This window comes from Anolis sagrei, chromosome 8 (genome assembly GCF_037176765.1).
Source record: "Anolis sagrei isolate rAnoSag1 chromosome 8, rAnoSag1.mat, whole genome shotgun sequence".
Lineage (NCBI taxonomy): Eukaryota > Metazoa > Chordata > Lepidosauria > Squamata > Dactyloidae > Anolis > Anolis sagrei.
Window position 1 is genome coordinate 41,931,391 of NC_090028.1, and position 21,852 is coordinate 41,953,242.

At 42.1% G+C, this 21,852-nt stretch overlaps 1 protein-coding gene across 1 annotated transcript in view; it reads right to left on the minus strand.

Annotated features, from left to right (window-relative positions):
* The window catches only part of TSHZ3 (teashirt zinc finger homeobox 3), a 206,181-nt gene that overhangs the window by 169,839 nt on the left and 14,490 nt on the right, over nucleotides 1-21,852 (minus strand). The window lies entirely within an intron of this gene.

A 21,852-nucleotide genomic window follows, 5' to 3' on the forward strand; every position in this document is an offset into this window, starting at 1 on the left:
GAAGAGACCTCATGGGCCATCCAGTCCAACCCCATTCTGCCAAGAAGCAGGAATATTGCATTCAAATCACCCCTGACAGATGGCCATCCAGCCTCTGTTTAAATGCTTCCAAAGAAGGAGCCTCCACCACACTCTGGGGCAGAGAGTTCCACTGCTGAACGGCTCTCACAGTCAGGAAGTTCTTCCTCATATTCAGATGAAATCTCCTCTGGGCAATGTCTTTGCAGACAGCCAATTCTCTCACACCAGAAGCGTCTTGCAGTTTCGCAAGTCGCTCCTGACACGACAAAAATCACCATCATGATATGCCATTATCAAGGATACGACAATGGTAAGGCCCCCTTGGCATGACTCTGACTGGTATCTGGTGACAAACAACGAAGGGGGAGAGCGTTTGGTGGAAGGGGAGGGGGTGCGGAAAAGAGAGCAAAGCCCATCCATCACCAATGTGCACACATCCAGGCTCCTCTCCTTGCCCTGGCTCATCCAACTCTCAAGTTACAGCTTTACACGGTAAGTCTAAATAATATTCAAAATGATAAATGGCGCCACAAGCCCGATATCCATCATCAATCTTTTTTTAAGGGACATCCATCTTCAATAACGCACGTTTGAATCATGTGAAACTGAGTGCTCCTAGATTCATTTACACAACCCCCAGCTAGCAAGCCACTGTTCTCTGAATGATACCTGTCAAGGCAGCCCCTCCTCCTTCCCTATGTATATATATATGTACAAACACACACACACATATGGGAAAGATAAATGTGGCAGGGGAGCGGGGTGGGGTGGAGGGGAAGTCCACCTCAACAACAATATTTTGCAGAGAGGAATATGTGGAAATCGGTCTCTCAATGAGGAAGCAAGACCCCTCTGTTAAAAGCAACCCCCTCCCCAAAAAAATTGCAATACGCTATACTAAATGGAAATAGACAGCAGCTCACAAACACACACGTAAATGAAATATTTTTAAATAATAATAATATAATAATAATAATCCCTGTGTTTTTGCATCCCTCCCCGAAATGTGCACCCCTTCCTTCCCTGCTGTTTGGCAGGCCCCATTTGATAAATGACACCTGTCATTCTGTCACCAGGGAAGGGTGGGTCAGTGATATATGGCTGTGCTGAAAAGGAAATCGACTGTTTGGCACAGCAGCGCAGCCATTCTCCACCAGGATTTTGTTTCTCAACTCTGGGAGAGAGAGAGAGAAAAAATGAAATCTACGATGTTTCAAGTTGCTCAGTTAGGGCAAACTGACAAGAAGCCTGAGGAGTTGGTTGCTTTTCTGGATCCCCTTCCCTCCCTCGCTCTTTCGCTCCCTCTCCATCTCTCTCTCTCTCTGTTTATCCTCTCGATGCCCTTCCTTCCTTTGGAGCTTTCTTTCCTTCCCTTTCCTTCTTTTTTAAGGCCCCACAAGACTGCTTGGAAGCTGCCCAAAAAACAATGAGAGGGGATGAGGAGGAGAGCATGCATCTATCAAAGTCCTCAACAGTTATGGTCTCCGCTTTTTTTTTCTCTCCTCCCCCTCCACTTTCCAAAATATATATATATAATGTGCAATGTGAGTTTTATTTATAACTAGCCGTCCCCTGCCATGCGTTGCTGTGGCCCAGTCTGTGTAGATGTGTTCTGTGTGTGTATGTATGTGTGTATGAGTACATGCGCTGTAGCGTCTTTTTGCTTTTTTGGCTTTTTAAGTCCCTTCCGCTGTGTTTTTCAGTATTTTTATGAGTGATGGTCACTCGTTGGCCTGACAGGTATATTGTGGCTCAGTCTGTGTATTTGTGTTGTATATATATGTGTGTGTGTGTGTTTATACATTTGTGTATATGTGTGTTTGCATATATATATATATATATAGAGAGAGAGAGAGAGAGAGAGAGAGTTTTTACGCATGCGTTGTAATGTATTTTTCATGGTTTTTTGGCTTTTGAAGTCCCTTCTACTGTGTTTTCAGTGTTTTTATGAGTGATGGTCATTCCTTGGCCCAATACGTCTATTGTGGCTCAGTCTGTGTATATGTGTTTTGTGTGTGTGGTGTGTGTGTGTGTGTGTGTGTGTGTATATTGTTTTTACGCATGCATTGTAATGTATTTTTCGGGGGGGGTTGCTTTTTAAGTCCCTTCTGCTGTGTTTTTCTGTTTTTATGAGTGTTGGTCACTCGTTGGCCTGATCAGTATATTGTGGCCCAGTCTGTGTATATGTGTTGTGTGTGTGTATATATATATATATATATATGTTTATATATTTGTGTATATGTGTGTTTGCGTATATATATGTGTGGTTTTGCACATGCATTGTAATGTAAGTTTGTGGGGTTTTTTGCTTTTTAAGTCCCTTCCACTGTGTTTTTCGGTGTTTTTATGAGTGATGGTCACTCATTCGCCTGATAGGTGTATTGTGACTCAGTCTGTGTATATGTGTTTTGACTGTGTGTGTGTGTGTGTGTGTGTGTGTGTGTATATATATATATATATATATATATTTGTGTATTTGTGTGTTTGCATATATATATGTGGTTTTGCACATGCATTGTAATGTAATTTTTGTGGGTTTTTTGCTTTTAAAGTCCCTTCTGCTGTGTTTTTCAGTGTTTTTGTGAGTGATGGTCACTCATTCACCTGATAGCTATATCGTGGCTCAGTCTCTATATATGTGTTTTGTGTGTGTGTGTGTGTATATATATATATATATATTTATATATTTGTGTATATGTGTGTTTGCGTGTGTGTGTGTGTGTGTATATATATATATATATATATATATATATATATATATATATATATATATATATGTTGTTTTTGCGCATGCGTTGTAATGTATTTCTCAGTCTTTTTGGCTTTTTAAGTCTCTTCCGCTGTGTTTTTTGGTGTTTTTATGAGTGATGGTCACTCATTGGCCTGAGAGGTGTCCTGTGTCCAAATTTGGTGTCAATTCGTCCAGTGGTTTTTGAGTTCTGTTAATCCCACAAACGAACATTACATTTTTATTTATATAGACTTGCTGTACTCACCACGCATTGCTGTGGCCAACCTTCCCTCTTTCTCTTCTTCTTCCCATCCTTCCTTCACTCCCTCTTTCCTTCCTCCCTTCCTTTCTTCCTTCCCGTCTTTCCTTCTCTTCTTCCTTTCTTCTCTGTCTCTTTCCTTCCTTCCCCCTTTTTCTTTCTCTTCTGCTGTCTCTCTTTTTCTTCCTTCTCTCTTTCCTTCTTTCCTTCCCACCCTCTTTCTCTACATCTTCGCCCCTTCCTTCGCTCCCTGTTTCCTTCCTTCTTTCATTTTTTCCTTTCCTTCTCTCCTTCCTTCCTTCTCTAACTTTCCTTCCTTCCCCCTTTTTCTTTCCCTCCCTCTTTCTCTCCTTTCTTCCTTCTCTACCTCCTTCCTTCCTTCTCTCTTTGCTTCCATGCTTCCTTCTCCCTTTCCCTCCTTTCTTTTCTTTTCCTTCTTTCTTTCTTTTCTCCCCTTCCTTGCCTCTTTCTTCCCTTTTTTCTGTATTGTCATTTAGCTTTTCCTCATTTAGCTTTTTGGGGATTTTTAAGTCCCTTCTGCTGTGTTTTTCAGTGTTTTTGTGAGTGAAGGACACATGTTGGGTTGTTAGGTGTCTTGTGTCCAAATTTGGTGTCAATTCGTCCAGTGGTTGTTGAGTTCTGTTAATCCCACAAACGAACATTACATTTTGTATTTATATAGATTGGAGAGAGAGAAAGGGAAGAAAGGTGAAGGAAGCAGAGACCACAAGCGAGCCTGGCACACACACACACACACACACAAATACAAATTAGCATGTTTCAAATAATTGTCCCACAGCTTTCCCAAAAAAGAAAGGTAAGGTGGGGGGTGGGGGTTAATGTGCCAGGCGGATGTGAGTGTTGCACACACATGCACACACTCCTCCTTCCTTCCTCTCCTCCCTCCCTCTTTTCCCCCCTTCTTTCCTTCTTTCTTTCTTTCCCTCCCCCCCCCCCCCCTTTCATTAGCTCACTGGCAGGGTGGCACTTCTGTACCTCATTACTGCAAGAGGATTTATGAAGCTGAACCCAATGGCAAAGAAAAGGCATCTGTCAATAATTGTAGGGAGCTGCACTCACAGCTTTGAAATCTCATTAAGTATGCAGTTATCAGGCATAAAGATCAAAAACATTACTCAACTCCGACAGAATCTTATGGAGGAACATTAATTAGCAACAGGCCCACAGTCCTCGCCCATATATATAGGGGTGAGTGTGTGTGTGTGTCTGTGTGTGCTTATATGTGTCTCTGTGTGCTTATATCTATATGTGTGTGCTTATATACATGTGCGAGTATGGGTACTAACATATGTGTGTGCGCACACACTTATGTATATTTGTATGTATGTGTGTGTGTGTCCTTATATGTGTGTGCGCAAACTTAAATGAGTGTGTGTATGTATATACAGTTATCAGGCACAAAGATCAAAAACATTACTCAACTCCGACAGAATCTTATGGAAGAACATTAATTAGCAACAGGCCCACAGTCCTCGCCCATATATATATAGGTAAGTGTGTGTGCCTATATGTGTGTGCACGCTTATATCTATATATGTGTACTTATATATGTGTGTGTATGTGTACTTATGTGTGTGCATCTGCACATGCTTATATGAGTGTGTCTATGTATGAGCTTATACGTGTGTGTGTGCTTCCACTTATATGTGTGTGCTTACATATGTAAGGACACACAGACACACATGTGTGTGCATGCTTATATGAGTGTATGTATGTGTGTGTGCTTATATGTGTGTGCACATATAGAGATGTGTGTGCTTTTATATATATGTGTGTGTATATGTGTCCTTATATATGTGTGTGTGCAAGCTTATATGAGTGTGTGTACGTATGTGTGTATGCTTATATGTGTGTGCTTATATTGATATGTATGTACTTTTATATATATATGTGTGTGTATATGTCCTTATATATATTTGTGTGCACACCCTAATATGAGTGTGTGCATGTATGTGTGTGTGCTTATATGTGTGTGCTTTTATATATGTGTGTGTGTATGTGTTCTTATATGTGTGTGCACACACGCTTATATGAGTGTGTGTACGCATGTGTGTGTGCTTATATGTGTGTGCTTATATCAATATGTGTGTGCTTTTTATATATGTGTATGTGTCCTTTTTATACATGTTTGTGTGTGTATGTATGTGTGTGTGCTTACATGCGTGTGCTTATGTGCTTGGTGTGCTGTGGGCTTGGCCTCATGTAAGCCACACCGAGTCCCTTGGGGAGATGATAGCGAAGTACAAATATTATAATTATTATTATAATTATTATTATTATTATTATTATTGCGATGTGTGTGTGCTTTTTATATATGCGCCTATGTGTCCTTTTTATATATGTGTGTGTGCCTGCACTTATATGAGTGTGTGTGTGTGCTTATATGTGTGTCCTTTTTATATATGTGTGTGTGCCTGCACTTATATGAGTGTGTGTATGTATATGTGTGTGTGTATATACATATGGATATATATATATAATATTACACACACACACACACACACACACACACAACCCCACCTGCCCAACCCACAAACCCAAAGGAAGCCCTCCCCCTCCCCTTCGGAGGGGAAAAACCAACCCTTTCCCAGCATCTGAGACTGATCAAGTACATGAAACGAGAAAGAGAGAGAAGGAAAGAGAGGGGAGGGGGAAAAACACAGTTGAGACAGTCTTGGCGGTGAAAAGAGAAAAGGAAGAAGCTGTCAAAGTTGAGAAGGATGTCAGGCAGAGCTGGCCCCGATTACAAGGGCCTCTACCGTTGTTCCCAGGACTTTTTATCATCCCTGCCATCAAAAAAAACAGGCTCCGTGTCACTCACTGAGGGATGACTGATGGCTGCCAGTCTCCGACAACCGACCGACTGGCCGACTGCTGGGATCCGGCCCCCCCAGCAACAGGGTGTTGTGGGCCCTGAGATGCTTTTGAACAAAGCAGAAACACAACACACACACACACACCTTCTTAACTGAAGACAATTCACTGGGAAGGGGGTGGTGTGGATTTGGTCTGCTCACACGATCTCTTCGATCATCCGGAGAGGCCCTGCTCTCGATCCCACCTGCATCGCAGGCGCGATTGGTGGGGATGAGAGAGAGGGCCTTTTTGGTAGTGGCCCCTCGACTCTGGAACCCACTCCCTAAAGACATCAGACAGGCCCCAACTCTTTTGAACAAAGCAGAAACACAACACACACACACACACCTTCTTAACTGAAGACAATTCACTGGGAAGGGGGTGGTGTGGGTTTGGTCTGCTCACACAATCTCTTCGATCATCCGGAGAGGCCCTGCTCTCGATCCCACCTGCATCGCAGGCGCGATTGGTGGGTACGAGAGAGAGGGCCTTTTCGGTGGTGGCCCCTCGACTCTGGAACTCATTCCCTAAGGACATCAGACAGGCCCCAACTCTGGCAGTCTTTAGGAGGAGCTTGAAGACGTGGTTGTTCCAGTGTGCCTTCCCGGAATAATGAATCCCATAGCACTTTGTCCTCCAAAGCACTTTACACTTTTAGGTCTGCTCGTATGTTTTCCACAAATGCCACTTTCACCTTTTTGCCCATGCCCAGGCATTACTTTAATTTTACTTCCAATTTTAATTTTATATTTGGCCTTCCCACAGTTTTAATTGTGTGTTGTCTTATTGTCAGTTGCATATTTATTTATTTATTTATTTATTTCGTGTACTTCTACCCCCCCCCCCTTCTCAACCCCCGAGAGGGACTCATGGCGGCTTACAAAAAGGCACAATTCGATGCCTACACAATAATACAAATAAATGTGTAAAACAGCAATTAAAACAATTAAGAGAGTTAAAGCAATCAATCAATATATATCACAGACAATAAACCAATCTCAAGCTCAGCGTTCGCCAACTCAGAGTCCATATTTCGTTCTACATTATCTATTCTTATCAGTCGTCATAGTCCTTTATTTATCTGCTAGGTTGCCCAAACGCCTGTTCCCAAATCCATGTTTTTCATTTCCTTCTAAAGGAAAGGAGGGATGTTGCTGATCTAATTTCCCCGGGGAGAGAATTCCACAGGTGAGGGGCCACCACCGAGAAGGCCCTGCTCCTCGTCCCCACCAATCTCGCTTATGATATTTTATTGTCTATGTTTTTAATTTTAATTACTTGTATTGTTGTTATTATTGTGTGTATTGTTGTATTGTGGGCTCGGCCTCATGTAAGTCGCACCGAGTCCCTTGGGGAGATGGTAGCGGGGTACAAATAAAGTGTTATTATTATTATTATTATTATTGCTTGTATTGTTGTGTTTGGGCTCGGCCTCATGTAAGCCGCACCATCACCTTGGGGAGATGGTAGCAGGGTACAAATAAAGTGTTGTTGTTGTTATTATTATTATTATTATTTATTTATTTAAAGGTTTTGTATACCAACCTTCTCACCTCTCTTGAGGGACTCAGACCGGTTTCCAACCATAATATCACATACAGTCAATAAAAACATCATACTTCATATTACAATAAAACATTAAAACAGCAATTACATTCAATAACTACAATGGTCAGTCGTCCCACTAAAATCGTTGCTCATCCTCCTCCATCCATATCTCAGGGTGTTGGCTCACTCATCGAATGCCTATCTCCATAACCACGTCTTCACCTGCTTCCTGAATGTCAGGATAGATGGGGCAGTTCTGATCTCCAGTGGGAGAGAGTTCCAGAGTTGAGGGGCCACCACCGAGAAGGCCCTGTCCCTCGTCCCCACCAGACGTGCTTGTGAGGCCGATGGGACCGAGAGCAGGGCCTCTCCAGACAATCTTAACAATCTTGATGGTTCATAGGGGAGAATACGTTCGGAGAGGTAAACAGGGCCGGAGTCGTTTAGGGCTTTAGAGGTTAAGACCAGCACTTTGAATTGTGCTTGGAAGCTAACTGGCAGCCAGTGGAGCTGGTGTAACAGTGGAGTGGTGTGCTCCCTGTACCCAGCACCCATTAGTAGTCTGGCTGCCGAGCGTTGGACTAGCTGCAGCTTCTGGGCAGTCTTCAGAAGCAACCCCTCAGAGAGCGTTGCAGTAATCTAAATGGGATGTAACCAAAGCATGGACCTCCATTATTATTATTGGGTTGTTGTAGGTTTTTCCGGGCTATATGGCCATGTTCTGGAGGCAATTTTTCTCCTGACGTTTCGCCTGCATCTATGGCAAGCGTCCTCAGAGGTAGTGAGGTCTGTTGGAACTAGGAAACAGGGGTTTATATATCTGTGGAATGACCAGGGTGAGACAAAGGACTTTTGTTTGCTGGGGCTAGATGTGAATGTTTCAGCTGATCACCTTGATTTGCATTCAATGGCTTGGAAGCGCCTGGGGGGAATCTTTTGTTGAGAGTGATTTCATGTGCCTGTTTGTTTCCCCTCTGTTGTTTTGCTGCTGTAATTTTTGAGTTTTTTAATACTGGTAGCCAGATTTTGTTCATTTTCATGGTTTCCTCCTTTCTGTTGAAATTGTCCACATGCTTCTTGTGGATTTCAATGGCTTCTCTGTGTAGTCTGACATGGTGGTTGTGAGAGGGGTCCAGCACTTCTGTGTTCTCAAATAATATGCTGTGCCCAGGTTGGTTCCTCAGGTGCTCTGCTATGGCTGATTTCTCTGGTTGGAGTAGTTTGCAGTGCCTTTCATGTTCCTTGATGCGTGTCTGGGTGCTGCGTTTGGTGGTCCCTCGGTAGACTTCTTGTCCACAGCTGCATGGGATACAATGGTAGACTCCTGCAGAGGTGAGAGGATCCCTCTTGTCCTTTGCTGAAGGGAGCATTTGTTGGATTTTCTTGGTGGGTCTGTAAGTGGTTTGTATGTTGTGTTTCCTCATCAGTTTCCCCTCTGTTGTTTTGCTGGTGTAATTTTTGAGGTTTAATACTGGTAATTTTTGAGTTTTTTAATACTGGTACCCCCCAGGCGCTTCCAAGCCATTGAATGCTAATCAAGGTGATCAGATGAAACATTCCCACCTAGCTCCAGCAGACAAGAGTCCTTTGTCTCACCCTGGTCATTCCACAGATATATAAACCCATTTTTCCTAGTTCCAACAGACCTCACTACCTCTGAGGATGCTTGCCATAGATGCAGGAGAAATGTCAGGAGAAAAATTGCCTCCAGAACATGGCCATATAGCCTGGAAAAACCTACAACAACCCATGGATTCCAGCCATGAAAGCCTACGACAATACATTATTATTATTATTATTATTATTATTATTATTATTATTATTCCCCCAACCAAGGGCTCCTTGCAAGACTGAGCAAGGGTGTGTTTGTGTTTGTGTGGGCCTGGTGAATCCCTCCCCACACAATTTGGGGTCCCATTTCCGAACATCCTCCGAAAACCCCCAAGGCGGTGCAATATCAGCCTCCAAAGTCGCAGTGGGAGGCAAGATCGTAAAAATCAAGTGACCTTTGCAGCATTAAGCCCGGTCTGTCGCTAATTAGGAAGGACGGTCTTATTAAAGCCCTTGCGCTCCGATCCAGGATCTCCGCCTAACGACACCCTGTCTGATTATTACCCATATTTGTTTCCACTTCCTGCTCATGGACAACTGTATTTGCAAAGAGCCATTCCCGGCCGCTCATTAAAATAAAACAAGGGGTTCAAAGGGAAGGCTTAATAAACATATCTCTTTCCCTCCCTTGCCTATGGCACAATCACACCTCGAGGTGCACCGTTTGTTATCTCCCAGAATTCCTCCGTAGACATATACATATGGTTTCTGTATCATTGACTAGATTGCAATACAGCATGCAAGTTGGAAAAGATTGGCTGAAATGCATTTTTTTTGCACACAAAAAAAATGGAAACAAAGAGAAGTAGCAACAAAAGAAGAATGGATAAACAAAATTATTGAAATTAAAGACATGGACAAACTGACTTGGCCTCAGGCATCAATAGGAGCATAGTGTCTAGATCTAGGGAAGTAATGCTACCCCTCTATTCTGTTTTGGTTAGACCACATCTGGAATATTGTGTCCAGTTCTGGGCACCACAATTCAAGAGAGATATTGACAAGCTGGATTGTGTCCAGAGGAGGACGACTCAAATGATCAAGGGTCTGGAGAACAAGCCCTATGAAGAGCGGCTTAAGGAGCTGGGCATGTTTAGCCTGAAGAAGAGAAGGCTGAGAGGAGACATGATAGCCATGTATAAATATGTGAGAGGAAGCCACAGGGAGCAAGCTTGTTTTCTGCTTCCCTGGAGACTAGGACACAATGGAACAACGGCTTCAAATTACAAGGGAGGAGATTCCATCTGAACACGAGGAAGAACTTCCTGACTGTGAGAGCCGTTCAGCAGTGGAACTCTCTGCCTCCGAGTGTGGTGGAGGCTCCTTCTTTGGAAGCTTTTAAACAGAGGCTGGACGGCCATCTGTCAGGGATGATTTGAATGCAATATTCCTGCTTCTTGGCAGAATGGGGTTGGACTGGATGGCCCAGGAGGTCTCTTCCAACTCTTTGATTCTATGATTCTATGACTTTTGCATTAAGAGACTCATATGGACGACCAATGGGGGGAAAAAACAGACTGGAAGTTATTTGAAGAATACTTCTCATTAATGAAAACTGGACAAGACATACAAGAAGAGGAAGAGAGGAGATTCCATCTGAACACGATGGAATCTCCTGACTGTGAGAGCCATTCAGCAGTGGAACTCTCTGCCCCGAAGTGTGGTGGAGGCTCCTTCTTTGGAAGCTTTTAAACAGAGGCTGGATGGCCATCTGTCAGGGGTGATTTGAAAGCAATATTCCTGCTTCTTGGCAGAATGGGGTTGGACTAGATGGCCCAGGAGGTCTCTTCCAACTCTTTGATTCTATGATTAAGCAACCTTAGAAGACTAAAACTTTAGAGACAAGAAGATACAGTACCTGAAACCATGGAGAAGAAGACTGGGAAGTCAGAAAACCCCATTCACAACTCATTCACCCTCCACTTGTTTCCTCCCCAGATTCCCTTATCTTTCCCTAAGACACACCCATATCCCTCCCAATCCAGCACGAGTCCAGGACCCAAACCCCTTACCCCAGCGTTTCTCAACCTGGGGGTCGGGACCCCTGGTCGGGTCGCGAGGGGGTGTAAGAGGGGTCGCCAAAGACCATCAGAAAACACAATATTTTCTGTTGGTCATGGGGGTTCTGTGTGGGCAGTTTGGCCCAATTCTATTGTAGGTGAGGTTCAGAATGCTCTTTGATTGGAGGTGAACTATAAATCCCAGCAACTACAACTCCCTACTGTCAAGCTCTAGTTTCTCCGAAATCCACCAATATTCACATTTGGGCATATTGAGTATTCATGCCAAGTTTGGTCCAGATCCATCATTGTTTGAGTCCACATTTCTCTCTGGATGTAGGGGAGCTACAACTTCCAAACTCAAGCTCAATGCCTTTGATTGGAGGTGAACTATAAATCCCAGCAACTACAACTCCCTAATGTCAAGCTCTAGTTTCTCCGAAATCCACCAGTATTCACATTTGGGAATATTGAGTATTCATGCCAAGTTTGGTCCAGATCCATCATTGTTTGAGTCCACATTTCTCTCTGGATGTAGGTGAACTACAACTTCCAAACTCAAGCTCAATGCCTCTGATTGGAGGTGAACTATAAATCCCAGCAACTACAACTCCCTAATGTCAAGCTCTAGTTTCTCCAAAATCCACCAGTATACACATTTGGGCATATTGAGTATTCATGCCAAGTTTGGTCCAGATCCATCATTGTTTGAGTCCACACTGCTCTCTGGATGTAGGTGAACTACAACTCCCAAACTCAAGCTCAATGCCCACCAAAGCCTTTCAGTATTTTCTGTTGATCATGGGAGTTCTGTGTGCCAAGTTTGGTTCAATTCCATTGTTGATGGAATTCTGAATGCTCTTTGATTGGAGGTGAACTATAAATCCCAGCAACTACAACTCCCTATTGTCAAGCTCTAGTTTCTCCGAAATCCACCAGTATTCACATTTGGGCATATTGAGTATCCATGCTAAGTCTGGTCCAGATCCATCTTTGTTTGAGTCCACACTGCTCTCTGGATGTAGGTGAACTACAACTTCCAAACTCAAGCTCAATGCCCACCAAACCCTTTCAGTATTTTCTGTTGATCATGGGAGTTCTGTGTGCCAAGTTTGGTTCAATTCCATTGTTGATGGAATTCTGAATGCTCTTTGATTGGAGGTGAACTATCAATCCCAGCAACTAAAACTCCCAAATGACAACATCAATTCCTCCCGAACCCCACCAATATTCAAATTTGGGCGTATCAGGTATTTGTGCCAAATTTGGTCCAGTAAATGAAACTATAACCTGCATATCAGATATTTACGTTACGATTCATAACAGGAGCAAAGTGACAGTTATGAAGTAGCAACAAAAATAATGTTATAGTTGGGGGTCACCACAATATGAAGAACTGTATTGAGGGGTCGCGGCATTAGGAAGGTTGAGAAACACTGCCTGACCCCTTCCCCTACCTCTTTTACCCCCATGTTATCCTACCTTCAATCCCTGAACCCCATTTCATTTCATTTTTAACCATATAATGTAGGAAAATCCTTTAATAAAACTATTTTTTTTAAGAAAAAGATTGGTTGAAATGGAAATGGCAGAGTTCAGACCAATAATAATAATAATAATAATAATAATAATAATAATAATCTATATTTATACTCCGCTACCATCTCTCGAGGGACTCGGTGCGGCTTACATGAGGCCGAGCCCAAAATACATCAATAATAAAGCAATAACAATTAATACAGACAATAAAATAAAACTCATAACAAAACAATGAACAATAGCAGTAACATAGTGACGTTTAAAACCTATGGCTGGGCCAAATGTAATAATTAAAATTTAAGAATAATGCTGAGCATGAACAGATGAAATATGAACTAGGAAACAGTTTTCGGAGAGGGATGGGGCGTGCAGACATTCCTAGATCAATAGTAAAGTGCATTTTGAGGACATATTGCTGGGAGTTTCCTTATTCTGGGAAGGCACACTGGAACAACCACGTTTTCAGGCTCCTCCTAAAGACTGCCAAAGTTCGGGCATGCCTGATGTCCTTGGGGAGAGAGTTCCAGAGTTGAGGGGCCGCCACCGAGAAGGCCCTCTCCCTCGTCCCCACCAATCACGCCTGCGATGGAGGTGGGAGCGCGAGTAGGGCCTCTCCAGATCATAGAATCATAGAATCAAAGAGTTGGAAGAGACCTCATAGGCCATCCAGTCCAACCCCATTCTGCCAAGAAGCAGGAATATTGCATTCAAATCACCCCTGACAGATGGCCATCCAGCCTCTGTTTCAAAGCCTCCAAAGAAGGAGCCTCCACCACACTCCGGGGCAGAGAGTTCCCCTGCTGAACGGCTCTCACAGTCAGGAAGTTCTTCCTCATGTTCAGATGGAATCTCCTTTCTTGTAGTTTGAAGCCATTGTTCCATTGTGTCCTAGTCTCCAAGGAAGTAGAAAACAAGCTTGCTCCCTCTTCCTCCCTGTGGCTTCCTCTCACATATTTATACATGGCTATTATATCTCCTCTCAGCCTTCTCTTCTTCAGGCTAAACATGCCCAGCTCCTTAAGCCACTCCTCATAGGGCTTGTTCTCCAGACCCTTGATCCTTTGAGTCGCCCTCCTCTGGACACATTCCAGCTTGTTTATATCTCTCTTGAATTGTGGTGCCCAGAATTGGACACAATATTCCAGATGTGGTCTAACCAAAGCGGAATAGAGCACGGGAAGCATGACTTCCTAGATGTAGACACTAGGCTCCTATTGATGCAGATGATCGAAGGGGTCGTGTGGGTCTGTACACAGAGATGCGGTCATTATTAAACTCTGCCCTTTAATAATAATAATAATAATAATAATAATAATAATAATCTTTATTTATACCCCGCCACCACCTCTCCAAAGGGGACTCGGGGCGGCTCACATGAGGCCAAGCCCAAAAATACAATACAGCAAAATAAAATCCAAAATAACAAAAATTTACACCGTGATAAAATACATAATGGAGCAAGATAAAATAAGCAATGCAAAATAACATAATAGAAAGTCAAACACAATGGGCGGGCCAAATGCACAAGATAAAATGATAAAAACCTAGAATGGGGGGGGGGGTAAGGTGTATTTGTGAGGGAGGAGCCCAAAAAAGACAAGCGATGGGGTTGAGCCTTCATTAAGGCACTTTGGGGAGAGTGCATCATGAGGACAACACAACACCATCGATGGAATAAACAAAAATGGGATGTGTAGTCACTCCCCAAAAGCGCATCGGAAAAGCCAAATCTTTCTTAAAGGCTGCCTAATCTCATCATCTGCATCGGCCCAAATTCACTTGTTGGAATGAGGGGAATTGAGAATGGTGACGTCTTCTAAGGAAAGGGGATGTGGATTTTAGTCCATTTTTGAAATACCTGAAATATACACATGCGTATGTGTGTTGAAGACCTTGACAATATTGCAATAAGATGTTTATATACGCAGTAGAGTCTCGCTTAACGTAAATGGGCTGGCAGGACGTTGGAAAAGACAAAATGTTGGATAATAAGGAGGGATTCAGCTCCATATCATTTTGTAGTAATTTTCTTTCATTCTTATAGACATATTTTTAAGTATTCTCATATTCCATATGTTTGCCCATTCTTGATTATTCATGTTTCCCATACTTCCTTCAAATAATCTTGTTCCTGTTCATTCATTAATAACAGCTGATAGATATCACTTACTGTGCCTTTTAATGTTATATTCTCTTCTTTAGTCTCCCTTTGAGTTATCATCTTTTCTATTTTTGTATGTTCCCTACCTCCATTATATTTTTTCCTTATATCACTTGACCATTTACCCAATTGTAGATACTTGTACCAATCTAAGTCTCCTAATTCCTCTTTTGTTCTTTCCATATTTACCATTTTCAGATCCCAGTCTTTTACTTTCATTAAATCTCTTCCATTAAGTTCTACTTCAAGTTCTTGTTTTAAATTTTCTGGGAAGTTTTCTGTCATTAAAACTGGCATGAGAGGAGAAATACCTGGCATTAGAGCACCAAAACAGACAAAGGTTCTTTCTTTCTCCCATCCTGGACATTATTCCGGGCAGGAAGCAGACTGCGTTGGTTAATACAGAACGTTGGACGAGAGAAGGTTGGATAAGCGGGAGTCTACTGCATGTGTGTATATATTTATATATCTATCTAAATAAACATGTAACATTCGTTTGTGGGATTAACATAACTCAAAAACTACTGAATGAATTGATATCGAATTTGGACACAAGACACCTAATAGTCCAATGTATGTCCTTCACTCATAAAAACACTGAAAAACACAGGACTTAAAAAACCAAAAATCAAAAATATGTTACAGCGCATGTGCAAACACGACTCCCCCAGCAAACAAAACACACAATAGCATATCCACACTCTCTTCCAGACTAAAGAACGTTGGGTGAACGAAGGTTGGATAAGCGGGACTCTACTGCATGTGTGTGTATATTTATATATCTATATAAATAAAAATGTCATGTTAATTTGTGGGATTAACATAACTCAAAAACCAGTGGAGGAATTGATACCGAATTTGGACACAAAGCGCCTATCAGGCCAATGAGTGACCATCACTCATAAAAACACTGGAAAACACAGGACTTAAAAAAAATGTTACAGCACATGTGCAAAAACGACTCCTCTGGCAAACAAAACACACAATAGCATATCCACACTCTCTTCCAGACTACAGCTCCCAGCATCCCCTAAACCAGCCCTTTTAGGAGAGGAGGATGATCCAAACGCACTGCTTCCAAGATGCAAGCTTTATTCTCCTTGGACTTCTTTGAGAGCATCCCAATCCCTGCATATTTCCAATTTCCTATTCCTGGACTGCAACTTCCAGAAACCCTCCAGATAGATGAGAGATAGGTAGGTAGGTAGGTAGGTAGGTAGGTAGGTAGATAAATCGATCAGGAGGAGTGCTGGGAGTTCCAGTCCAAGAATAGGTAGAGAAGAAAGAAAGAGGAGAAAGAGGAAGGGAAAGAAAAGGGGGGAGGAAGAGAAGATGAAGAGAAGGAAGGAAAGAGAGAAGGAAGAAAAAAAGGGAAGGATGGAAGGAGAGAAAGAAAGAAAGAAAGAAAGAAAGGGAGGAATGGTTGGAGAGAAAGAGGAGAAAGGGAAGGAGAAGAAAAAGGGGGGAGGAAGAGAAGACGAAGAGAAGGAAGAAAAAAGGGAAGGAAGGAAGGAGAGAGAGAGAGAGAGAAAGAAAGAGGGGGGGGAATAGTTGGCCAGAAAGAGGAGAAAGGGAAGGGAAAGAAAAGGGGGGAGGAAGAGAAGATGAAGAGAAGGAAGGAAGGAGAGAAGGAAGAAAAAAGGGAAGGAAGGAAGGAAGGAAGGAAGGAGAGAAAGAAAGAAAGGGAGGAATGGTTGGCCAGAAAGAGGAGAAAGGGAAGGGAAAGGAAAGGGGGGAGGAAGAGAAGACGAAGAGAAGGAAAGAAGGAGAGAAGGAAGAAAAAAGGGAAGGAAGGAAGGAAGGAAGGAAGGAAGGAGAGAAAGAAAGAAAGAAAGAAAGAAAGAAAGAAAGAAAGAAAGAAAGAAAGAAAGAAAGAGAAAGAGGGAGGAATGGTTGGCCAGAAAGAGGAGAAAGGGAAGCAAAAGAAAAGGGGGAGGAAGAGAAGACGAAGAGAAGGAAGGAAGGAGAGAAGGAAGAAAAAAAAGGAAGGAAGGAGAGAAAGAAAGAGAGAGAGAAAGACGGAGGAATGGTTGGCCACAGCAACGCGTGGCAGGGTACAGCTAGTGTATATATAAATAAAAATGTAATGTTCAATTTTGAGATTAACTGAACTCAAAAACCACTGGATGAATTGACACCAAATTTGGACACAAGACACCTAACAACCCAATGTCTGTCCTTCACTCGTAAAAACACTGAAAAACACAGCAGAAGGGACTTTAAAAGCCCCCAAAAGCTAAATGATGAAAAGCTAAAAGACAATACAGATAAAAGGGGAAGAAAGAGGGAGGGAAGGGGAGGAAAGAAAGAAAGAAAGAAAGAAAGAAAGAAAGAAAGAAAGAAATTTGGACACAAGACACCTTTCAGAGCAATGAGTGACCATCACTCATAAAACACTGGAAAACACAGTGGAAGAGACTTAAAAAGTCAAAAAATAAAAAATACATTAGAACGTATGCTCAAAACCACATATATACACAAATACATAAATATATGCACACATAAAACACATATACACAAACTGGGCCACAGCAACGCGTGGCAGGGGACGGCTTGTGCGTATATATATATGTGTGTGTGTGTGTATCATGCTTTCCATATTATTTTTATCATGTGTAGCATCAAAGTGATTATCGTAATTACACCTAACAGAATTAATTACAAAACATCCCATCATTCCTGGATACATAATGCATTAGAGGCAGGAAGACAACACCTCTCCTCCTCCGCGAACTCACGTTTGCATGAGTTTCCCAAAGCATCAATGCACAACTCAAGTCTAAATGGAAAGGCAGGGAGAGGTGCGAGGGACTCGGCGGGGCATGAGGATTTCTTTATCATGCTCTTTATTTATCAACAAGCGTGCTTGGATGCTTTGCAAGAACAAGGCGGAACACTCGGTTGGAGACGTGCGAACATACACAAACACACCGGACGCAAAACCCAACCCGGCTCCTGATCAAACGTGTGAGCGGTACACACAGACAAGAGGGTATGGGTGAAAGAGTTACAACTCTTTGTGTATGCAAAATAAATTCACTCAAAGCTTCATTAATATTCATTTAAATTCAGAGCCCATCTACATTAAATTGTTCATTAAAAATGCCCTGTTTTATGCAACCTGCATTCTACAAAGAACACAGAAGACCCTGAGACGGAGAGGCTCGCTTAATGATGGAAATGAAATATTGGGACCAAATGAACACCAGTCCCCTCGTACACAGAATAATTATTTTCTCTCTCTCTCTCTCTCTCTTGACGACAACGGAAACATGTTACACTGCGCCAGAGTTCGGTCCAGTGCCTCCCACATTAAGTGGCCTCTCTGCAGTCAAGGTTTATGTAGTCAAGGTTTATGGGGCTGCCCTTTTGACCTCTGGGCTCGTCCTCGAGGCTCCTTGTTAAATAGGATTTTGCCTTCAGATCGGAAAGGATCGGTCACATTACATATAACCCCAAAGAAAATATTTGGGGGTGATTATTAATGCAGATACAGTGCTGTTTTAACAGTGTCCCAGTTCGATGGGATTTTCACCAACTGAGAACAAAAATGAACAAACAAACAAGATAAAAACATGGGTTGCTGCAACTTGAAAGACTAGGCAATATGGAGAATGAATGGAAAATGAAATATGAAGGGGGGGGAAAGGATCAAAAAAGGACCTCACAACCTCTGAGGATGCCTGCCATAGATGCAGGCGAAATGTCAGGAGAGAATGCTTCCAGAACATGTCCAGACAGTGTGAAAAACTCACAACATCCCAGTGATTCCGGCCACAACAACACAAAAAGTATCTATTTCCTAAAAATTTGGTTGTAAGGGGAGGTCACAACAATCAAGTGATTCCGGCCACAAAAGCCATCGACAATACGAAAAATATCTATTTTCTAAATATTTGGTTGTAAGAGGAGGCCACAACAATCAAGTGATTCCGGCCACGAAAGCCATCGACAATACAAAAAATATCTATTTTTCTAACTATTTGGTTGTAAGGGGAGGTCACAACAATCAAGTGATTCAGGCCACGAAAGCCTTCGACAACACAAAAAGTATCTATTTCCTAAAAATTTGGTTGTAAGAGGAGGCCACAACAATCAAGGGATTCCGGCCACGAAAGCCATCGACAATACAAAAAATATCTATTTTTCTAACTATTTGGTTGTAAGGGGAGGTCACAACAATCAAGTGATTCCGGCCACAAAAGCCATCGACAATACGAAAAATATCTATTTTCTAAATATTTGGTTGTAAGAGGAGGCCACAACAATCAAGTGATTCCGGCCACGAAAGCCATCGACAATACAAAAAATATCTATTTTTCTAACTATTTGGTTGTAAGGGGAGGTCACAACAATCAAGTGATTCAGGCCACGAAAGCCTTCGACAATACAAAAAGTATCTATTTCCTAAAAATTTGGTTGTAAGGGAATGTCACAACAATCAAGGGATTCCGGCCACGAAAGCCATCGACAATACAAAAAAATATCTATTTTTCTAACTATTTGGTTGTAAGAGGAGGTCACAACAATCAAGTGATTCTGGGTACAAAAGCCTTCGACAATATGAAAAATATCTATTTTCTAAATATTTGGTTGTAAGAGGAGGTCACAACAATCAAGTGATTCCGGATACGAAAGCCTTTGACAATACGAAAAGTATATATTTTCTAAAATGCAAAAAAGTATCTATTTTTTAACTATTTGGTTGTAAGGGAATGTCACAATAATCAAGTGATTCCGGCCACGAAAGCCTTTGACAACACGAAAAGTATCTATTTTCTAAAATACAAATAAGTATCTATTTTTTAACTATTTGGTTGTAAGGGGAGGTCACAACAATCAAGTGATTCCAGCCATGAAAGCCTTCGACAATACGAAAAGTATCTATTTTCTAAATATTTGTTTGTAAAGGAAGGAGGGAGGGAGAGAAGGAAAGAGGAAGAAAAGGAGGATGGAAGGAAGGAAGGGAGGAAGGGAGGAGAGGGGGAGAAGGAGGAGAAGAAGAAAGAGCTGTGATTAATTAGGACGTGATCTGATGAGACGAAATAATAAATTATTCTTCAAGTTCATTATTTGAGTGCAGCCATTCCCCCTTGTAAAGAAGATAATGAGATGGTAGGAAGCGGTGGGGGGGGGGGGAGTCTCGAGAACCCCTTTGATAAGCTCCCCCCAGATCTACAACTATGTGCAACGGATAGGTTTGGACACCTCCAAAAAGTGGACATTTGGGCAGCGATTGGGACCCGTGCATTTTAACAACAAAGAGGATACTAACGATTTCCCTGGCAATGCATTCTGTGCAGAATTTTGTACTTTTCGTAGAAATGCAAGATTGCCATCATGCAATTTTCTCCTTTCCCTCCCCCTTTTTAAAATCTTTTTGCTTACTTAAAGCTACCCAAACAAGCCACTGAAACACACACAAAAAGCAACACAGCTCCTGTTTAGTGGGAAAAATTTTTTTTCCGGAAATTAATTTAATGACTCTGCAAATGCTGGAAACTAGAATTAATCTGTCTGGATAAAAAAAGGGGCTTACAGACATTTAAATGCATGTATCGGGACACTTTATCAACCTAACATAAAATTGTCATCTTATCTTATTATATGACTATTTTATGCACGTGTCAAAGAATTTAAAAATGAATGCCTGTCTATTCAGTCTAATTACAACTGCATATTATCTGTCTGGATGTACCAGTCCATATCATTGTTATTAAATACAATATATTGTATTCATCTTTCAGAAGTTAGTCTTTCTCCAAAAAAAAATTAAAATAAATACAAATGAACGAGTGGGCGAACTACTGATTGAATAGAAAAGGGGAAAGGAATCAAAGAGGTGGGTGTTTCTGCACATGATACTCTGCAATTTTGCAAATGTTGTGCAGTTATTTTGCAGCTCTACAATCCACCATTCGTGACTCATGTGCATCTCTTTTGCAACGTTGTGCAGAACACTCTCTGGCTTTGATTTTTTAGATTTAGGCTTGTCTCCTTTTTTGAAAAAGAGAGTTAATTTGTCGAACGAGTCTGGGTTGTAAATGGAAGCAGCTGCTTTGCCTTCGAACGTTTAGGACATTGGGTTTAAATACGAAGAACCGTGCAGCTTCGGAACGATGCTTGCAAGGTTTGCGCAGGCTCCAGGACTCTCTCTTCTTCCCTTCCTTCTCCAGCTCCCAAAATGGCAAATGCAATCCATATATTTTTTTTTTTGCTCCATGCGTAGATTGCGCTCCTTGTAATTTCCTTTGCACTTTACTCTGGAGATGATCTCAGTCACTTCTCTTTCGCTCTCGTGTAACGCGTTCGCTCTGATCCTGAAAGAAGGACTAGACCAAAAATAATCCAACCCCTCCTTCCTTTCTTTCTCTCTTTCCTTCCTTCCTTCCTTCTTTGCTTCCTTCCTCGGAGCGAGACTGCATTTCCCATCTCCCTGCAGCAGTCACAATTCATTCTAATCACTTTACAAAACAATCTTTACTATAAAAAAGAGGGGAAAAATGCAGACTTGTGAGCCAATTTAAGAAATAACTGCTGATACATCAGTTATTGACTATTTCACTCCGGCTCATCATAGCGCTCAAGGCAAAACGGGGTGGGGTGTGGGGGGGGGGGACGACAAAATGACAACATCAACCGCACGCAATAAACTGTGGCCCAAGAGAGCACTGAAGGGCTAATTGACAGCTGTCAAGCTAATGGGGGCAGTGGCAGCTGATTTTAGAACATTCTCCCTTTCCCGGCGAGGGGCCCGGGCTGCCTTTATTTATATATTTATTTTATTTTCTGCATTTATGCCTCGCTTTTCTATTTCTCTCTTCCTATACTTTAGGTTTTCATTGTTCCCCCTGTTTTACATAAAAAAGGAAGGAACAAAGGACAACCACAACGAATGGTTTTGTCATCTTGTCCACCCAACCAAAAGTATTCTCTGTGTGTTTGTACAGTTGTTTTGGGGAAAAACCTAAAATGCTGAGGCTGCAGGTAACTTTGAACATAGTCAACTTCCCTGCTCGAGGATGTTGTTAAGGCAGTGGTTCTCAACCTTGCGAATGCCGTGACCCCTTAATGCCGTTCCATATGTTGTGGTGACCCCCAACCA